Source organism: Dioscorea cayenensis, chromosome 10, assembly GCF_009730915.1.
Source record: "Dioscorea cayenensis subsp. rotundata cultivar TDr96_F1 chromosome 10, TDr96_F1_v2_PseudoChromosome.rev07_lg8_w22 25.fasta, whole genome shotgun sequence".
Taxonomy (NCBI): Eukaryota; Viridiplantae; Streptophyta; class Magnoliopsida; order Dioscoreales; family Dioscoreaceae; genus Dioscorea; species Dioscorea cayenensis.
This window is the reverse complement of record NC_052480.1, coordinates 2,095,562-2,115,374: the sequence shown is the minus strand read 5'-3', so window position 1 is coordinate 2,115,374 and position 19,813 is coordinate 2,095,562. Positions and strand designations below refer to the sequence as shown.

The 19,813-nt window shown below is 35.6% G+C and overlaps 1 long non-coding RNA gene and 1 pseudogene across 1 annotated transcript; one reads left to right on the top strand and one right to left on the bottom strand.

Annotated features, from left to right (window-relative positions):
* The first annotated feature begins 12,436 nt into the window (after positions 1-12,436).
* LOC120270531 lies at positions 12,437-16,352 on the top strand. The gene is made up of 3 exons (XR_005539614.1): positions 12,437-13,178; positions 15,601-15,962; positions 16,055-16,352. It is a non-coding gene; the product is annotated as an uncharacterized LOC120270531 (long non-coding RNA).
* Positions 16,353-17,514: 1,162 nt separating this feature from the next.
* On the bottom strand, positions 17,515-19,792 carry LOC120270777 (annotated as a pseudogene).
* Between the last annotated feature and the right edge of the window lie 21 nt (positions 19,793-19,813).

Genomic DNA, 19,813 nt, shown 5'->3' with positions numbered 1-19,813 from the left:
CGTTCTCAGACTATATGAAATTTAATATTGCCTCAGGATGCGTATTTGAGTTATCCTAAGATTTAAGATTGCCTCGAGATCTGTGTTCTCAAGGGCAATTTTATAATTTGCATTTATGCCTTGAGATAAATTATTCTCAGGGGCAATTTTGTAATTTGTATTTATGCCTCGAGATAAATTCTTACGGGGCAATTTTGTAATTTGCACTTTTTTTTATTTGCCTCGGGATTTGTATTCTAGTCCAAGACAACCAGATAATTTATTTTTAAAGGAAAAATCCAAAATTAATTAAGATTGAGACGTTTAAATTTTAATTCTAAATATATCCATGATCAAGATATATTTGAATTAAATTAGGGTTTGGGTTTCTATTAAAACATATGTTATATTATTTATATATAAACAATTGTAAGGGTCTCCAGTTGGCTCATTCTTGGAACTCTCCGCTTAGTCACCACCGTGGGTGATACCTTCCATAAGTATCCTTACCGCAAGATGGTGGGGCGGGAACAATGTGATCTCCGTGGCTGGTGGCCCTAACAAAATCTTCTTTTTCTTTGTTAGCAGAAAGGAGCTCCAAAAACTAACACATAGAAATAAGGCAGTATGACTGAAACCCAGCACAAGGAAATATAAACCTTAGAAAATACGTGTTAATGTATATGACTAATCAGAAACAGGTTAATTTAAATGAAAAGGAATTTAACTTAAACAGGAAACCAAATAACTAATCGTAAACAGTTATAAATACACCTGATTGGTTCTTTCTACACACAAAAGCCAGATACTAAATACAAACAAATGAGCTTAAGCGGAAAGTTTTACCCTGGCATGTATTCAACCTACTTAAATTAGAAGCTGTATTATTAAGCGGAAACACCATCTATTAAACAAAAAAAAAAATTAACTAACTGATGCATATCTCTTCATATGTTCCCAACTTGCCCCCCCTACTTTGGAGCACGATTGTTGGCTTGTATGGTCTGACTGTCTGAGATGAGTCTTCAAAGTTGTAGCGGTGTGAGGTGGAAGTTCTCCTGTATAGATGAGGTCGAACGAACAACTGTCTGAATAGATAGTGTTCAAAAATCAAACCTTTGGCAAAGAAGGGAAAATATTTTGAGAGCTTTCTTGCAAGTAGATGAAGGGCCGAAGAAAGAAAAAAGACAGCTACTAATGATGGAGTTCTCTTAGGATTACCAAAAGAAAAACCACTTTTTCTTATGGTTCTTTCTTTTTAGTTTTCACAGGCCAAAGTGGTTACATAATGGGCATGATGGTTATTTCTCACCATGTGTTGGTTGTCCACAACTCCCAAGATAAGAGCATTATTGTCCAAAAAATCCGCAACTTATTCCGTATGTCCTTTTAACGGTTTAAAGGGTCTAAAAAAAAGTAAAGAGGGAGGGTTTTATTAAGATACCGAAATTAGGGAGGGCCATGTGTGCATTATAAAAAATTTCAATAGTTTTTGGCAATTACTAGTAATAATAATAATAATCATCATCATCATAATCATAAATGAATAAATAATATAATATAATATAATTAAAACCATGAAAGAGATCAGCTGATTGTTTGATTTTATGTAAAATTTTTAAAAAAAGGGATCGATAGGTCTGTATGTATTTAAAGCATACCTTTTAAATTCAACAATTTTTAATTTTAATTATATTTTATTGTTATAAAACTTTTTTAGGGTTTGTATACTAAGCGCATCCTTAAAAGATCATTAATTTTATGTATCCCTATAAAAATTAAAAAAATTAGTTGTTCTTTATTTGCTGCTAAAAAAAAATAAAAAAATGATGAAACAAAAACCAAAATGATCATCATTTAGTGAAATTATAAATATCCTTAAAATTTCAGAAATTATATATAATATCCAAATACTAATCTGAATCTTGGATAGGCTTTTATCTAAGTTTTAGATCCATATAATTATAAAATATAAATAAAATAAAAAATGACAAAAAGAATCAAATATCATTGTGTGACAAATTAAATATATAATGTTAGAAGCAATGTTATTATTTTATTAAATATATTAATGAGATACCGGGAACATGAGGAAAGATTCCAATTATCATAGATTTATAATATTTTTACACTTAATTAATATTAATTATTAAATTAATGATATTTATTTATCAATATTCTTTAAATTGTTAATTAAATAGATTTATTTAAAATAATTAATAAAAAATTATAAGAAATCTGTAAGAGATCAAGTTTAGTGATTGGTTGAAATCATGGACTGTTTCAATGACCGTATACACTTTGGTGACATCTTCCTTTTCTTTACTTGTCGTTACAGCTACTTGTAACATACGATAGATAGCTTCTTCATGTTTATGTAGTGCTTTGACGTACTCCAACAACGGCTGAGGTTCTCTTCTATGGCTTCTGCAATACATATACCGTGAATACATTTAATGAGAACGGTTAGGCCGTATCTGAGGAATAATAAATACACTGTCATTATCTTTTCCTTCTCCATCTTGTTTACTCATTTCCTTCTCATTGGAGGTATAAATACTTAATATCCTTCCTGTCTAAACTTAATATTCTTCTGGTCTACACTTCCCGACGGTCAAAATATCAACATCGAACAACTTGTCATTTCTACTATATTTAATAACACATGGGTCCCACTTTCTAGAATATGCTGAACCTTGCTCCCCACTTAATTGATCCTCTCATACTTATATATTTTTTTTATTCAGAGTGAGGCCCATAGGCATTCAAATTCTCAGAAAGAGAGAGAGGCGGGACCTTTAATTTGAATGCACTATCATAATTTGCCATGTGGCAATATGGACGGGGCGGTCATCCGTGTAATATTAAGCTGATAGCCGAGTTAGTGAGCCTTCTATATATTGTACACCTTTACACCCATTGAAACCACTTCTAGAGCTATGACTATTCACAAGAGTGTAAACCCATTAATTACAGATATGCCACTCCAGCCAAAGAGATTTCATTTTAATGCCAAGAATTTTTTTCTTACATATCCTCGTTGTCATTTGGCAAAGGAAACAGCACTGGAACAACTGTTGGTTGTATCCCTTCCGAGCAACAAAAAATTCGTTCAAGTTGCCAGGGAACTACATGAAGATGGTAGTCCACACTTACATATTTTAATTCAACTCGAAGGTCGGGCATAGGTAACTAATCCTAGATTGTTTGATCTTTGTTTCAGTAGTTCATCAATCATATTCCATCCGAATATACAATGTGTAAAGTCCAGCTTGGATGTAAAGGCATATATCGAGAAAGGGGATGACTATATCGACTTGGGTCAATTCCAAGTTGATGGCAGATCCTCTCGGGACGGAAGACATGACTTGTCATCTATTTATGCCAATGCACTGAACTCCGAATCAATAGATACTGTTTTACAGATTATTAGAGAAAAAGTTCCCAGAGCATTTACTTTACAGTATCATAATCTTAAGACTAATTATGAACGTATATTTGTCAAATCGTTGGATCCTTACATCTCGTATTGGGATTATTCAACGTTCAGGATTACACCACGTATGTAGGAATGGCTTGAGCATAATTTTCAGATTAATAGCGCTGCGCAGCTAGAGGAAGATATAATAATACATAAGGAAGGTTGTTTGTGGCCGACAAGTCTCATCATCGAAGGACCAAGCCGCATCGCGAAGCATAACTACATTTGTGGACATCTGAACTTCAATCATGACACATTTCACCAGGATGTATTGTACAATGTCATTGATGATGTGGCGCTAAGCTATCTACGGATGAAACATTGGCGGGAGTTGATTGGTGCTCAGCGAGATTGGCAGACCAACTGTAAGTATGGTAAACCCATTCTAATTATAGGTGGAATACCATCTATCGTTCTATGTAACTCAGGTCATGATTCGAGCTATAGAGAATATCTGGATAAGTCCGAGAATATAGCTCTACGTGACTGGACATTGAAGAATGCTGAGTTTGAATTCCTAGATAATCCACTCTACACCATGGATAACAACTGTGACCGTAACGGCCTTCTTTCTGCAACCAAATTCTACTTGATGCTTCTTCTTGATTAGTTTTCTTCGTTCATCATGGATAACAGGGCAGGTGAGATCATCACAAAGACTCAGGCTAATATGGTTCAACTACAATTTGAGTAGAGCTTTAAGGGTTCACAAATATTGGTTGTTCTTCACCATATGGACAACCTTCCGACCTCGGAGTGAGAGTTTTCTCCATGTATTCAAATGTAATGTTATGAACTTTCTACATAATTTCGGTGTAATCTCTATCAATTCTGTAATTAAAGCTGTTCAACATTTCGTGGGCCGGTTTGATCATTATATCCTTACTGTAGAGAATTCGGCCCATGTTCAGTTTGACTTGTATTAATTTTTTTGAAGGGTTGTTCTTTGCTGTTTGTACATTTCTTTTACGTGTATATTGGACCAGAACAATATCATCCGATAAAACATACATATTTTAATACTGATAAATATACTTATACTACAAGAAAGTTATTATTTAAAAACAGAATATTAGAAACAAACTTTGTTCTGTTTGTAATTGCAACAGCTTAGCAATGGAATAACAATCGTTTTAAATATAATTTTAATAACAACGGCTTTCGAACGGGTATTTAAAAATATGATTTATCAAAATTTTAAAAAATATCCATTCCTAATCCATTTCGACTAGAAATGGATTTAAAAAATAATATTTTATTTAAGCATTATTAAATATTAGAAAATATCCGTTTTTAGTCCCTTTCTAATAGAATGGGATTAGAAACGGATTTAAAAATTAATATTTTATTTAAACATTATTAAATATTAAAAATATCAGTTCCTAATCCGTTTCTAATAAAAAGGGAATAGAAATGAATTTATAAATTAGTATTTTATTTAAACATTATTAAATTTTAAAAAATATCCGTTCATAATCCGTTTCTAATAGAAAGGGACTAGAAACAGATTTAAAAATTAATTCGGTTTAATTTTCGTACAGGTCCCTATAATTATGTACTTTCTGCCTTTTAGTCATTCTAATATTTTTAGGTACAATTAAGTCCTCATATTTGGTCGAGTTGGGTTGTTCTAGTCCACTCTAATATTTTTAGGTACAATTAAATTCTTACAATTTACACTTGCCCATTTACACTACGGACTAGAATGACCCAACTCGAGTAAATATGAGGACTTAATTGTACCTAAAAATATTGCAATGACTAAAAGGGCAGAAAGTACACAATTATAGGGACTTGTACAGTAATTAAACCTATTTTATTTTAAGCATTATTAAATATTAAAAAATATCCATTTCTAGTCCCTTTCTAATAGAAAGGGATTAGAAAAGGATTTAAAATTAATATTTTATTTAAACATTATTAAGTATTAAAAATATCCGCTCCTATTCCGTTTGTATTAGAAAGGGAATAGAAATGAATTTAAAAATTAATATTTTATTTAAGCATTATTAAAATTTTAAAAATATCCGTATCTAATCCGTTTCTAATTGAAATGGAGTAGAAACGGATTTAAAAATTAATATTTTATTTAAACATTATTAAATATTAGAAATTATCCGTTCCTAGTCCGTTTCTAATAGAAAGGGACTAAAACGGTTTTAAAAATTAATATTTTATTTAAATAATATTACATATTAAAAAAAATCAATTCCTAACCCTTTGGACTATAAACATATTTAAAAATGAATTTAAAAATGAATTTAAAAATTAACATTTTATTTTTTATAATCATTAAATAAAATAAATATATGAATATTATGACAACCATTAAAAAAAGTGGAAATTGCCAAAAAAACCCTTTAAGTTTGTAAAATTGCCAAAAACACCCCGTTAGTTTTGCAATCCCCAAAATCCCCCTCCTTTTAAACTCTATGTTTTTCAAAACCCCAAACCCTGTAACGGATGTGAACGGAGTGAGTTTCAAATTTTTTGGACGAAAATGCCCTTGCATGGGGAGTCGTGGTTGCAGCCATCTCGGCGATTTGAGAGGAAGTGGGCGGTTTTTCCGTGAGGGTAAACCCCGAGAGACGAATTTATCGAGTCGCTTAATTGCTTTTTTTCTCAACTCACGCCTTCGCATTTTTCCATTTCAAGTCGTCTCCAAAGTTGTCTCTACCGCGAAGCCTCCGTGAATTGGCATTTCATCGCCTTTTTCCCTTTCCACTCGGTATCTCAAGGAGAAGTCCCCCAGCAACTAGTTGGCATTTCATCGCTTGCAAATCTAAGGTATTGAGTATGGTTTTTATGTTAACTGCTCGATACAAAGAAAGATTTTTTTCGGTTTTGTTTTGTGCTCCTGCTTTTTGTTAGAAGATATCAAGTCTGCAGGGGATTTCTACTCGGGGTTTTGTTAGTCTCTAGGAGATTTCTCGGCTAGGGTTTTTGTTAGTCTCAGGAGATTTCTCTGCTAGGGTTTTGTTTTGTTTTGCATTTTCGTATGTATACACTATCGAAATAGTTTTTTTGATTGTTATGATTTGTGTAATATTTATAATGTACATTTCTGCTTCGCTTTGATATGGTTGCAGCTTTTACAAATGAGGTTGACGCTTTAAGAAATGAGATGTTAAAGTTTAACATTTGTTGTCTCTGCTAAGTATTCTCGCCTCTGCTTAACAAAACGGGTCTCTGCTTAACATTTTATATCTCTGCTTTAATAACCGAGAGTTTACCGCTTAAAACCTTATATTTCCGCTTAAACTTTTTTGTCAATACCGCATGTTGAATGTGTTGTTATTGTCGCAGCTTTGTGATTACGGCGGTCAACCTAGTTAATGGGCGATGCTATTTGACACCCAGTAGTGGAGACTTTAGTCGAATTGAAAAATAACACGACCCCTCGATAATCGGGAGATTATTCGACTGGACACCGCTTGTAGCGCTCATCGAGATGGAAGCTATATACCAAGAGAGAGCCCTTCTTGATTCTCTTTTTGCAAAGGCACGATGGTCGCACCAATAAATTCAGGATCGGGAAAGCCTCGCCGAGTTTCGCACCTCAAGATGTGGCTCTCGTCTTGGTCTCATGGCGATGACGGCGACGCAATGGTCTTTCGTAAGAAGAAAAACCAGTGTCGGCTCAAGGGCTGTATCTATCAAAGACCCACTAGAGACACAGAGACTCCATCAAGAGCACTCGGTGCAACTTGTTCGACGTGAGGGAGAAGAAGATAATTTCGTCAAACTCCTGATGGTGTACCTCATGGGGACAGCCCTCTTCCCAAATACATCATGCTCGGTTCGAATCGGATCGCTGATAACGTCGATGATCTACCGACCCATGGGGCGATACGCATGGGCGCAGCGATGCACTAGCTGGCTTATGGAGGATATTCCATAGCATACGCTCGAGCGCAAGATAGATGCTGCCGGAAGAAGACCAACACGTGGTACATTAAGGGTTGCTTCGGTCACGCTTAACGTCCCTGGTTTTACGAAATGACCGAACGGGAAGAAAGTCCGCTTTCTGCAAGATCCCAAGGATCGTCGTTACGGTGAAAGTACTTACCGGAAGCAAGCTGACGGTAGAAACCAGCTTGTCATCGCTCGATGGAAAAGAGATAATAAATCATGGACAATGTTTAACATAAGTCTTTAACGCTTTAAACATTTTTATTTAGCGCTTTAAATTTAGTATTTACCGCTTTAAAAACTTATTCATACTGGGTTTAAATATTTTTGTTCTCCGCTTAATTATATTCTATAACGTTTAAATATATAAACACTGCTTTAAATATAGTTTTTTTATAGTTTAAAATGAATGATTTCACTGAAATTGTTTTGGTTTACATATGTTAGTTTCCCGAAATGGTTCCCGACGAACGTCAAGAAGAAATATTTGTTGGGGCCAACCGACTGATGGATGCCATCGCTCCCGAACCACTTGCTCGAAGGCGGGATGAGAGGGCAGCCTCATCGTGCGCTACCGGACGCCTGCTCTCCTACTTCCAACCCCACCACGCCAAGACGCATTCGTCGACGCCCGAGAAGCCCTCCCCTACCCCGCAGATCGCAACAACCCCCTACCACGACAACGACAGGGCCCCCCGAGTGTGGCAGTCTCCCGACCATGGCAGACTCCCACCGCTGACATTAGGCGTAAGATGTCACCACAACTCTTACGCAGCATGCGGATATTGACGACCGAGTTTCCTCGGCTCGTCGCCGTGTCGAGGCGCCGGAAGGACGTTTCACAACCCGGCCACGCCATCCCTCGAAAGAACTGAAGCACCCGGGACGAACAAGGCGTCGGAATTTGACGATGACCACATCATCGGGAAGGTCATTCCGAGGCGGCCACATTCGAAGAGACTTGCGAAAAAGAGGAGAATAATATCGCCTCGTCTCCACCGCCGTACCGACGATGAACAATAGCAACACCATCGGGCCGGCTCGATGCCGTTGTCTGAGAAGGACATCGTAGATGATGTGGCCGCTGTCCCGCTGAGAAGGCCGCTGACTCTCTTCTCGATGAAATCCTCGACCCGTGGAACCGGGTCGCCGAGATTGTGGCATCAAAGATGGACACAATCCCTGAAGATCAAGAACAAGTTAAGGGTGTGTCTCCCAATGATGCTGTTGTCATGGCCACGGTTGAGAAGATCGTCGAATCCGTTGTCGTGGCCGTGGACGTGGCCGACAGTATCGCAGCCAAGCAGGACACAATCCCACCACAACAAGAACCATGTAAGGATGTGTTCATGGGGTTGATGTTGTCGCCGTCGTCCTCGAGATCGGGAGCCGTACACAATCCCACAACAAGAACAACCATGTAAGGATGTGTTTGCAGCTGATGTCGCCGCCATCGCCCCCGCATCGAAGGAAGATGCTGCGAAGACCCCCGACCGAGCAACGAGAGAGATGATCAAGGCCAATCAAAAATCGACTGCAGCTGCTCGAAAAGCTTTTTATTCAAGAAGAAGAAATGGGTTGGCCTCGAGTCGTTTTAACAAAATACGAGCAGGAGTTGATGAGGATCTTCCTCAACCCGCTCTATGGACCGTAAGTGTAAAGTTTTTTTATGATATTGTTTAAAGGTTTTTATTATAGTGTTTAACTATTACCTAATAGTGTTTAATACCTTTATGTTATCATTTAATTTGTGTACTTAACGCTTAATTATATATAATATCATGTAACAATTGATAATATCATTTAAATATTTACAATATGGTCTTATTATATCCGTTATCGCTTTAACCCTCAAAGACCGTTTGCAGTGTGAAAGAACGACGTCGCAGCACTCACACGCGACAAATTATACACGCCGCTGAGGGGAAGGAGATGGTCATCGATGATGTGATGGACGCTTTTCAGATGCATAATACAAAAAGTCGTCGAGCAAAGATCAATATGTTAAGCTGTGAGAATATAATGTTTAAGTGATAATGACAATATTTAAACGTTAAATTAAATACTTAAGCAGCTAACTAATAACGTAAACGACTAGTACAAGATGTTAAACAGATGACGGACTATATTTACACAATAATGACCCTGCATAACCGGAATAATTAAAAGAAAAGGAACTTACAACGAGTAAACCTCGCTTTTCATTAGGATTCAGCAACGACACATTTTTCCGTCCCTCGACGACAAGATCAACTACAGAGACATTTGAAGATGGAGTGGACGTGACACATCCGCTGGAAGTCAACATCGCTTTCTATTGGGCAAACCGTTTTATATCCATCCGGTGTGATGAACTTAACCTCGACAAGAGAAACTTGAGACCCCATCGCTCACATATCTCAGCCTAACACCAACTCCCAAGAAGTCTCGAGCGTGAACATTAGCACTCTTCCCTCCTCGTTGAATCTAGCAATACCACAAAAACTCTCCATAATATATCGGTCGAAAACCAAATCGATACAAAACCAAAATGAAATGAAGAACAAAAAAAGAAGACGAAGAAGAAGAAGTAGAAGATGTAAAGAACAAACAGCAGTCAGAAAGGCAAACAAAAAGTGCACGCAGTTGTACATAGAGGTTAGACTAGACGTGATGTGATTGGGCGGTATTTTTCCCTCCATCCCAATGGCAAAAAGGGAAATATATGTCACTCGTCGCTGAGGAAGACATATTGTCATCGTTCGAATGAAAGTTCTCAACTCAACATGAGTCTCCTGTAAACGTCAAGATTTTTTTATGTTTAAACAGATACATATAGTGTTTAAAAATAATGGTTAACCTGCTTTAACTAAAGTCTATATCATGTAAATAATATGTTATTGTTTAAATTGAATGCTTTTCATCGACATCAGCTTGAAGATGGGTACCTCCCTCGGGTCACTCTGTTTAAAACATCTTTACGTATTTTTCTTAAATACCGTTGTCATTGTTTAAAGAGTAACTAGAGTATTGTTTAACTTTTTTTCTATTGTTTACACCGCTGTCATTGTTTAAAGAGTAGCTTTTTTCTTAAACACCGTTGTCGTTGTTTTAAAACATATTTACGTATTTTCTATTGTTTACAATGACGTTCTTTTTGTTTCCCACATTGTTTGTTTTTACTAGGTCTATGTTTAAATTTCGTAAGTTCACATCAAATAAGCTTGTTTCGCTTTTATTTATAAAAGATTTACAACATTTACAACATTTACAACGTCCGCTCGGACTTTGGACACTCACGACTCGACCCTCGTATAATGAAACAAGTGTCTGTACATTCGAATGCTCACAGGCCGTGCATAACATGCGCATCAACTCGAACCCGCACAACGTACTAACATTAAAAAGGTTAAACAACACACATTCATGAAAAACGACTATTAATCAATGTGTCATGGTCGGGACTTAAACCAAGATCCCGATAGTTAAACGAGAACGTAATAGTTGTATCATCGACATCATTTTCTTAAGCGGTAATGAAAAGTCTCAGTGGTAAATGTCAACCCTCGTCTTAAAGGATGTTTCACGATCTCCTCCTCTAGAGAATCCTCCGCAATCACGCAATCACGTGAAAAACTTTCTTTTCTTACCCAAGTCGAAATGCTCTCTTAATTGCTTTTCCCGTCATCCATCACTGGAGAATCCTCCGCGATTCGTGCAATTATGAGAGCATTTCGCATGAGCAAGAAAAGATAGTTTAACTAGTTCGGTGATTACGGCTAATCGATTCTCAAGATAAGGAAGAAGGCTCACGAAAACATCCTTTTCCGGATAGAGTGGTTGTCCAGTGGGAAGAGGAGGAAGAGGAGGAGGAGGAGGAGGAGGATGATGAGGACGACGAGGGAGTGGTTGTCCATGGGGAGGGTTCTTCCCGGTTATTTATGGTGTGAAGTCCACAAGCAGTCGACTCTTCAAATCCGAGAAAAAGTTAAACGCACGATGGCCGACATCGATCGATGAGAACGAGCGGGTGTTCGGAAATGATAGTTACGCGTGCATAAGAATTAATGCCGTCATTAATTCTTATGCAGCGGGATACCATAACCTTGCCACCCGCCACGTGCACACCGCCAACAATTCGGATCAAAGCGAAAAAAGATCACCGCTTTTCACGCTGAGACTTTGAGAATTTACACGTTAATATGAATAGTTATACATGTAAAGATAATGTTAAACGGAGATGGGAAGTATTAAACGGATATGACAATTATTAAACATATTAGTAAAATATTTAAACGGATAATAGCAAATAGTTAAACATTATTTAAAATATACAAATAGATAACCATAAAGCGAGAAGAACTTTACAACGAAATGAACTCGTCAGTAATTCATCGCTCTTCTCGCTGTAATACAACTTTACAACCATAAACGAGAAGGCGACAGATGGCACATGCTCGCGCCGACAATAAAATCGACTACGACTCATTTGAAGATTAAGTGCACTCGACCAATCAGGTGGAAATCAATTTCATTTTTCCGTCGAGAAACCGATTTATATATTTCGGGTATGATAATGAGGAGAACAACAAGATGTAATGCAACTCCCTGGCATCGTCTCATCGAAACCAAGCGAAAGCCCCTCAAAAGGTTGAGCATGATGTGATTTTGGCGCTTTCCTTTCCCACCATTTCGAGGGCCAAAAATGGGATTTCACAACATGGGATCCCATTTGAAGTGAGCGGTAGGGGTAAAAGGGAAGTTAAACACTAACGGAAGAAATCGTCAAAGGGTGTGTAAAAAGTAGAAGGGGTTTTTGGGAAGTTTTGAAAATTACGAGGGGTGAACAGTAATTTTCCCTTAAAAAAAAGAAAATAAATAATTTTATTACCTAAACACAAATATTACAAGCCAAATATTTATTACATCAAAACATTTTTTATAACAAAACAGATAAATTACTGTTTTCAAATTCCAATAGGTTTTTAAGTGGCACAATTATATATATTTTATATAAAATATACGAAATATATATTATATATTAATTTAAATTAATTATTAAATAGCTCAACAACGATTATCACCAAACCGCTTTCCTCTCTGCTTGTCAGTCTCCTCCATCTTCTTTCCCCCCTTCTCAATAGGAATGATTGAACGCCCAAATCCTCTTCTTCTTCTTCTTCTTCTTGATCCGTTGATTCCTTGCCAATGCCATCCTCAGCTCAACCTCTAACCCTAACCCTAACTATACCCTAGTACTCACACTCTCCCCTTCACTCTTCGCCTTACGACCTCCATCACCTTCCCCATCTCCATCTCCATCTCCATCTCCATCTCCATACCCATATCGTCCTCCTTTTCCCAAGATCTCCAAGTCCGACCACTGATCTCCGTCTCTTCCCCACTCTTGAACCCTGCTCTTCCTACCCTTCCAACCGCCATGGACACCACCTCTATTCTCGCCGCCCTGCAACTCCTTTGCTAAGAGAAAAGCAGCTCAATTTCTGAGAGAAGCTCGGGTTGTTGTTCTCTGGTGCTATTATCCTTTTGCAGTTCGGCTTCGCTGCGTTCTTGATCTTTAAAAAGCTGCAATTGAGGAAGCTGGATGATGAAGTGGCCTTGAGGCGTTAGTAGGAGAGAACAACTTTGGGGGTTTCCTTCTTTTGATTCTTGGGAAAGAAGATTGATTCTTGGTGTATTGAATTGTTGATGTTGAATTGAGCGAAGTTGATTCTTTGATGCTCGTTGTTTGATGTTCTTCAGGTTTTTGATCAGTGCTTTTTCGATGGGCCATGCCTTCAAGGTGCATTTGCCTACGGGCTGACGGGTAAATATCAATCACTGTGTTTTCTTCTCTTAACTTCCCCATTTGGATTCATTACTTTGAAGTTTTAGTCATATAGGATTGGCTAATATAGGGGAGAGGGGATTTTTTACCCCTTGTGATTAGATGTACAAAGATATAAGACTTTTGAGGATTATGTACCTCCAGAGGCATGTCAATGGGAGTTTTCTATGTTATATACTGCTACAATATTACTTTTGTATCATTGTAAACCTACATTTCCATTTTGGTCAGAGCGAAGTGATTATGAATCTACGGTGTTTTATCTTATATTTGGTAGCATGCTCATCAATGTTTGATTATCTGAATGAACCACGAATGAATGATGGTGACTGTGGACTGTGTATAAGATAGAATGGTAAATTGCATGCTAATGAATTTTGGTGATATTGCATATTTGGTTGAACTAACTGTTTTTTCTTAGATTTGCCTTCAGTGCTTCCGAACAAGTTGTTTAGCGATTATGGATAACTGTTGTAGCTGTTAATAAGACTTAATTTCACAGTTGCAGGATAGCTAGTGGTTCTACTTGTATGGTATGTGAAATGTTGTATGCGAAATCCAATGTTTAGTCATATTATATATTGAGTTTTATGATTATGCGTGTGAGTAGAGGTGAGGTCACCACTCACTTTATTTAGTGTTTCAACTGCCAACAACTTAAAGACTCGTGATATGTTAATAATTTATAAATTATAATGGTTTTTTTTTATATTACTGGGCCAATTTTAGTTATCAAGTTATTACATAAAACTTTTGCTCTTTTACATATGTACCTTTGAAAACATGTAATTTCACATATCATAGAGGCTTATAGGTAAAAGCATAACAACCAAATTTTATATTTTTTTATTGTATTTGGGAAATAATTGTTGTCAATGATTTATTTTTAATTTTTAAACTATTTTATCAATTTTAGTTGTTTTATGTAATTCTTCATAAATTTCTTGGCTTATACACAAAAATTAAAACTTATGGTTTTTGCCATTGTATGTAATTTGTAATGTTCTTCAGGTATATGCAAAAAGTCAAGGATAGGTGATGATAATTTCACTATTTTATGTTATTCTTTCATAAATTAGGGGGTTTTAAGGAAAATATAAAAGTTACGTGCTATTAACCAAGGTTGAATAGCACATACATAATCAAATCATTTTAAGGAAATTTTTTCCTTAATATGATAAATGCCATTGATTCAGAATTTTTTCTAATTCTGAGGTTGTAAGTTTATTTACCATTCAAGATCAACTAGAATATTATTTCATACAAAAGTGTATTAGTCACATACTTGCACTTTCATGTTCAAATAATGATTAATACTCAAAATACAGTAACTAGAGTTGGTAAGTCATAAAGATTGACATGAACTGTTGCTTCCTCAAAGTAAAACAAGGGAAAAGATGTAGATAGCTGATTAAATTTGCAATTATAAGTGTCACAGGTTGGGCTTTCATACAGTCTCTGGTTAATTATAATGCAAGCTAACAATATGAATTCCAAGAGAGCTCCACGAAGCCACATACTTGAGGCAAAGCAGAATTTGTCCCTCCATTAGTATTTAAGACAAGCCACATACTCAGATATCCAATTTTAGGTCAAAGCCACAGCATCTAGACTCTTGTTAGTTACCACCTTGACAAACATCAGAAAACATTAAGCATGATGTGCCCATGTTACCAAACTTTGAGAACCATGTCTTGTTCACATTGTTGTGTGATGATAGCATATTCTTCACATAAAAAAAATACAAGCTATGCGTTTCCATCAGTTAATTGCTGCACAATGTCTTTCTTTGAAGTTTTGGGGGTGAATAGATACATATTGAAACCATACTTATTTTCCTGTTAAAATGGCCTAATTTGTTTTAGGTTTTTTACTCTCTCATATCTTCAGATTCATTAGTTGAAAATAATGTTCTGATTCAAGAGCATATTTATATCTGAATCACAAAATTTATTTATCATGTTACAGAGTGAATTTTATTTTATTTTATTATACATACATATATATATATATATGTATATAATGGTTTTTTGTTTTCAACATGACATTATCAGTCCAAAATCATTGGCACGAATGGTTTGGAAAGCAGGAAATAATGAACTGTCGTCGGTCCTATAAGAATGAGCCAGTCCAAAATCATTGGCACGAATGGTTTGGAAAGCAGGAAATAATGAACTGTTGTCGGTCCCACTTTAGCATACATATATATATATATGTATGTATGCTAAAGTAAAGAATGAGCTTATATGTGTGTGCGGTGTTTTATAGGCATATCATCCAGTATGTCATGCCATCATTATAACATAAACTAAAATTTCCAAAATAAAATATTGTTTTGATGTAATTTTATATCAGAAATTTATGACATTGTTATGAATAGCTTTTAATGGCATATGGCCAGGAAACTAGTTTCTTCATGTCATTGGTGATTGAGGTTTGGACGTGTTCCTCGCCCTTTTGAGCTTTTTGAAGTGACTTATACAAAGAAGGGTACTTCCATGCTTGTTGATGCACGTGCTCAATCGATTAAGATAAGCGGAACAATTTTTTGTGGGGTTTTCAATTATAGACTTTGTCTACAATGTTTTGTGAGTTTATATTAAGTTGTTTTAAAAATAATATTTAATGAGTTGAGTTAACTGATGTAGGATCGCTATTTGGAGCTTGTGGAGCAGGCATCTCAAACACAAGGAGGACATGACGAGCTTCTTATTGTGGATGAAATAACTCTATACTATAAGGCTGATGAGGGAGGAAAGAAAGGTCGGGTTTATGGAATAGGGTCCTAAGCGTGTATCTTTTATTCACAGTTATCTTCAAGTTTTTCCACAGGTTCATCATTTGAGACTCTACAGGTTGAGGTTAGAGATTTCCGTCAAACTCTTAGTCAAGTCCAAGATCATGAGAGAGGCTTCAACAAAGTTTGTTTGAATTGAAAGAGGAGGGGGACCATTATCATGAGGAGATGATGCGTCAAATGAAGGACATGATGAGTTTTGAGAAGAGAATTCTTTAGAAGTCGTAGTTTACCACACAGGACTCGCAACCATTAACTGATGATCATGATGTTGACTTATAGTTGTATTTGTCATATACTTATTATTTTGTGTTGAATATATATACTTAAACATTTCTTTGTGTATGAATTAAGGAATTTATCTTATTTATTGGTATTTTAGGTTTAAAAATAAAATTAATGTACCAGGTTTTTAAAAAAAATCAGGAATATATTTTTTTTATTATTTTTTACTTCAATGTTAGAAATGGATTAGAAATAGATTTATTTGTTTCAATATTGTTTTTTAATTTAAAAAATAAGAAACGGATTATGAACAAAAAAAAGCTTTTGTTTCTAATGAGGAGGGACAAAAATAAAATAGAAAATATTCCGTTTGGAATCCGTATCTAATTTTTGTAAGGTAAAACTTTCGTTTTAAATTGATTTTTAAATCTAGAAACGGAATTACAACGGAATTTAGAAACGGATTAGCAACATATATCATTCCGTTTTAATATTTCAAAAGTTAAAAACATATTGGTTTCTGTTTCTAATCCGTTTCTAAAGTTAGAAATGGAATATTTCCCGTTTCTATTTAAATTAGAAACAAGGGTTTTGAAACAGATAAATTCCGTTTCTAATTTGTTGCTAAACTGAATTAGCAACGGAATAGAAACGAAAAATGATGTTTCTAAACAGTAATTTTCTTGTAGTGTAAGTACATAATATGGCAGCCTTATATTATTTGGAGTACAACACTCGGATACATATTTTACACTCGAATTAGTTGATACGGCTACTTTTGAGGTACCTATATTACCCAGGTCCTCAAGTTTCATTTTTTTTTATGCCACCTATTTCAATGACTGTATACGCTTCGGTGACATCTTCCTCTTCTTTACTTGTCATTGCAGCTACTTGTAACATACAATAGATAGCTTCTACATGTTTATGTAGTGCGATGACGTACTCCAACAACGGCTGAAGGTTTTCTTTTATGACTTCTACAATACATATACCGTGAATACATTTAATGAGAGCGGTTAGGCCGTATTTGAGAAATAATAAATACACTGTCATTATCTTTTCCTTCTCCATCTTGTTTACTCATTTCCTTCTCATTGGGGGTATAAATACTTAATATCCTTCCTGTCTACACTTAATATTCTTGAGGACTACACTTTCCCAAAATGTCAACAGCGGCAACCTGTCGTTTCTACTATATTTAATAACACATGTGTCCCACTTTTTAAATTATATTGAACCTTACTCCCCACTTAATTGATTCTCTCATACTTATATATTATTTTATTCGGAGGGGGACCCACAGGCAATCGACCATCCATGACTGATACAAGGATAGTCCACTCATTTTGAAGAAACAAATAGCATAACAAGTGCATCAAGATGACAGAAAGATAATACAACATGCATCCATTATTACATTAGAAGTAACTAATGGAGGCTAGTTTTGAGGCTTTGGCTGCAGGAATTTAGAGAACCATTTTGCAGAGTCTTTTGGTGTGCGTTCCAAGGTGTTGTAGTCCACATAATTGAGCCCAAACCTCTCCGTGTAACCTTTCTCCCATTCATAGTTGTCCATCAGAGACCATGCAAAGTATCCCTTCACATTTGCTCCCTTCCTGAAATCATTAATTAACAAGTGTTTATATTAACATGAACAATGAATAGAAGTTTAATTAAATTCTTTGTTTTTGTTTTCAATGAAGAAAATAAGAAGATATGTGAATACTTGGTTGATTACTACTGTTCAGCTCTGCCTGTTTTAATTTCTTGTGTTTTATTGAATGATGTTTTTGCAGTACTTGAATATATTTGTATTGATTAATTTCTTGTATTTCATCAAATGCAGATCATAATTAACAAGACAAGTCAGCAGACAAATATAGCTTCTTTGAATACTTGGTTTAGTGTGGTTCCTGAATCTATTGATGTTTAATTTCTTGTATTTCCTTAAAAACAGAGAAGAAAACATAGATAGATCAGCAGATGAACATTGTGTCAGTAGAACTTCTTATTTATGATTTAGAGTTTCTACTTTTTGCTTGAATGAAGAATATATAAGACATATATACAGAAACAGATAAACATCATTTCGAAGATGATTATTTAGTATTGTTTTCTTATATTTACTAAAACAGAATAAGGAAACAAAGATAAATTTAGCTGAAAAAACATTGGCAATTACCTAATGGCATCACAAATTTCAGCTAGATGAACTGCAAGGTAGTTCTTTCTCATTTCATCAGCCAGAGCCCTCCTTCGGAATGTCAGACTTGTTAACATTGCTAATTCCTGTTACCATACAAGATTTTAATGCTAGACATACTAGAATACTAATTCTTATATTTTTTTCTATTATATTTGGTTAATGCTCTACCATTCTCAGTAATGTAGATTTCGGGTTTTCATATCGCCTCTTTATATATAACAGTAGGTCCCCTGAGTCCTCTCGGATACACATAAATCCAGCTTCCATTCTGCTTATTGAAAATTTATAACATAAATGAATATGTATATACATTCTCTACTTTTAATGATAAACATTACTCACCGATTCACCAATAAGAACCCCATTCTTCTCCTCTGCAGTAAAAGTTAAAATGTACTAGTTAGAAAAAATTATCCCAATAAAACTCTTTCAATTTTTGAAAGGAGAACTGGCCTAATTGTTTGGCGTATGATTCATTGATGTGGAGGTAAGGAGGGTGATCACGAGAAAACGGAATTTCACGGGCATATCTTGCCGTATAGTAATTGATACCGATGAAATCATATGATCCTTTTATCATATCTGCTTCTTCTTCACTGAATGTAGGCACTCTATCCCTCACTATAACTTTCATGTTAAATGGATAATCTCCATGCAACAATGGATCCAAGTACCTTACCAAAATATGAGCAATAATCATCAAACATAAAGTTCTAAGTTTTTACTTATAATTTATACATACATACATTTAGAACTAACCATGCAAGCATGAAATCCAAGGCTAGGGTTGCCGCCTCGACATGTTTGTGTGACTGGTCGTAAGGTTGATACCACATACAAACCAAAGTGATCCCGACTTGTCCTCCTTGCGTTCTCTGGAACAAGAAATTCATATTTATATTTACCAAAATAACTGATTGTGAGACTATTTATACTGTTACGTTACTTGATACTTCTCTTTATAGAGTCGAGCAGCAGCTCCGTGAGCAAGCAGTAAATTATGTGTCACAATATAAGGCTCGATGATTGAGTTACCGACTGAGCAACCAAGGATCTGCGAGCACCGTCCGGGCGCGTGCCGTCCAAGACCGTACCCATGCTACTGAAGCTCCACGGCTCATTCAATGTTATCCAATGCTTAACTCTATCTCCAAACTCTTTGAAACAAATTTCACAATAGTCTTTAAAATCAAACTTGATTAAAGACTTTGATTAGTGACATTTAACACTTTTTTTGTCAATCAATTATGAATTTTATAATATGATCTACATTATCTTTTTATTGAGAAAGCCTCCATATTCATCCTCAAGAGCTTGAGGTACATCCCAATGGAACAGTGTGACATAAGGTGCGATGACTGTTTAGTTAAAATTAAATGGATT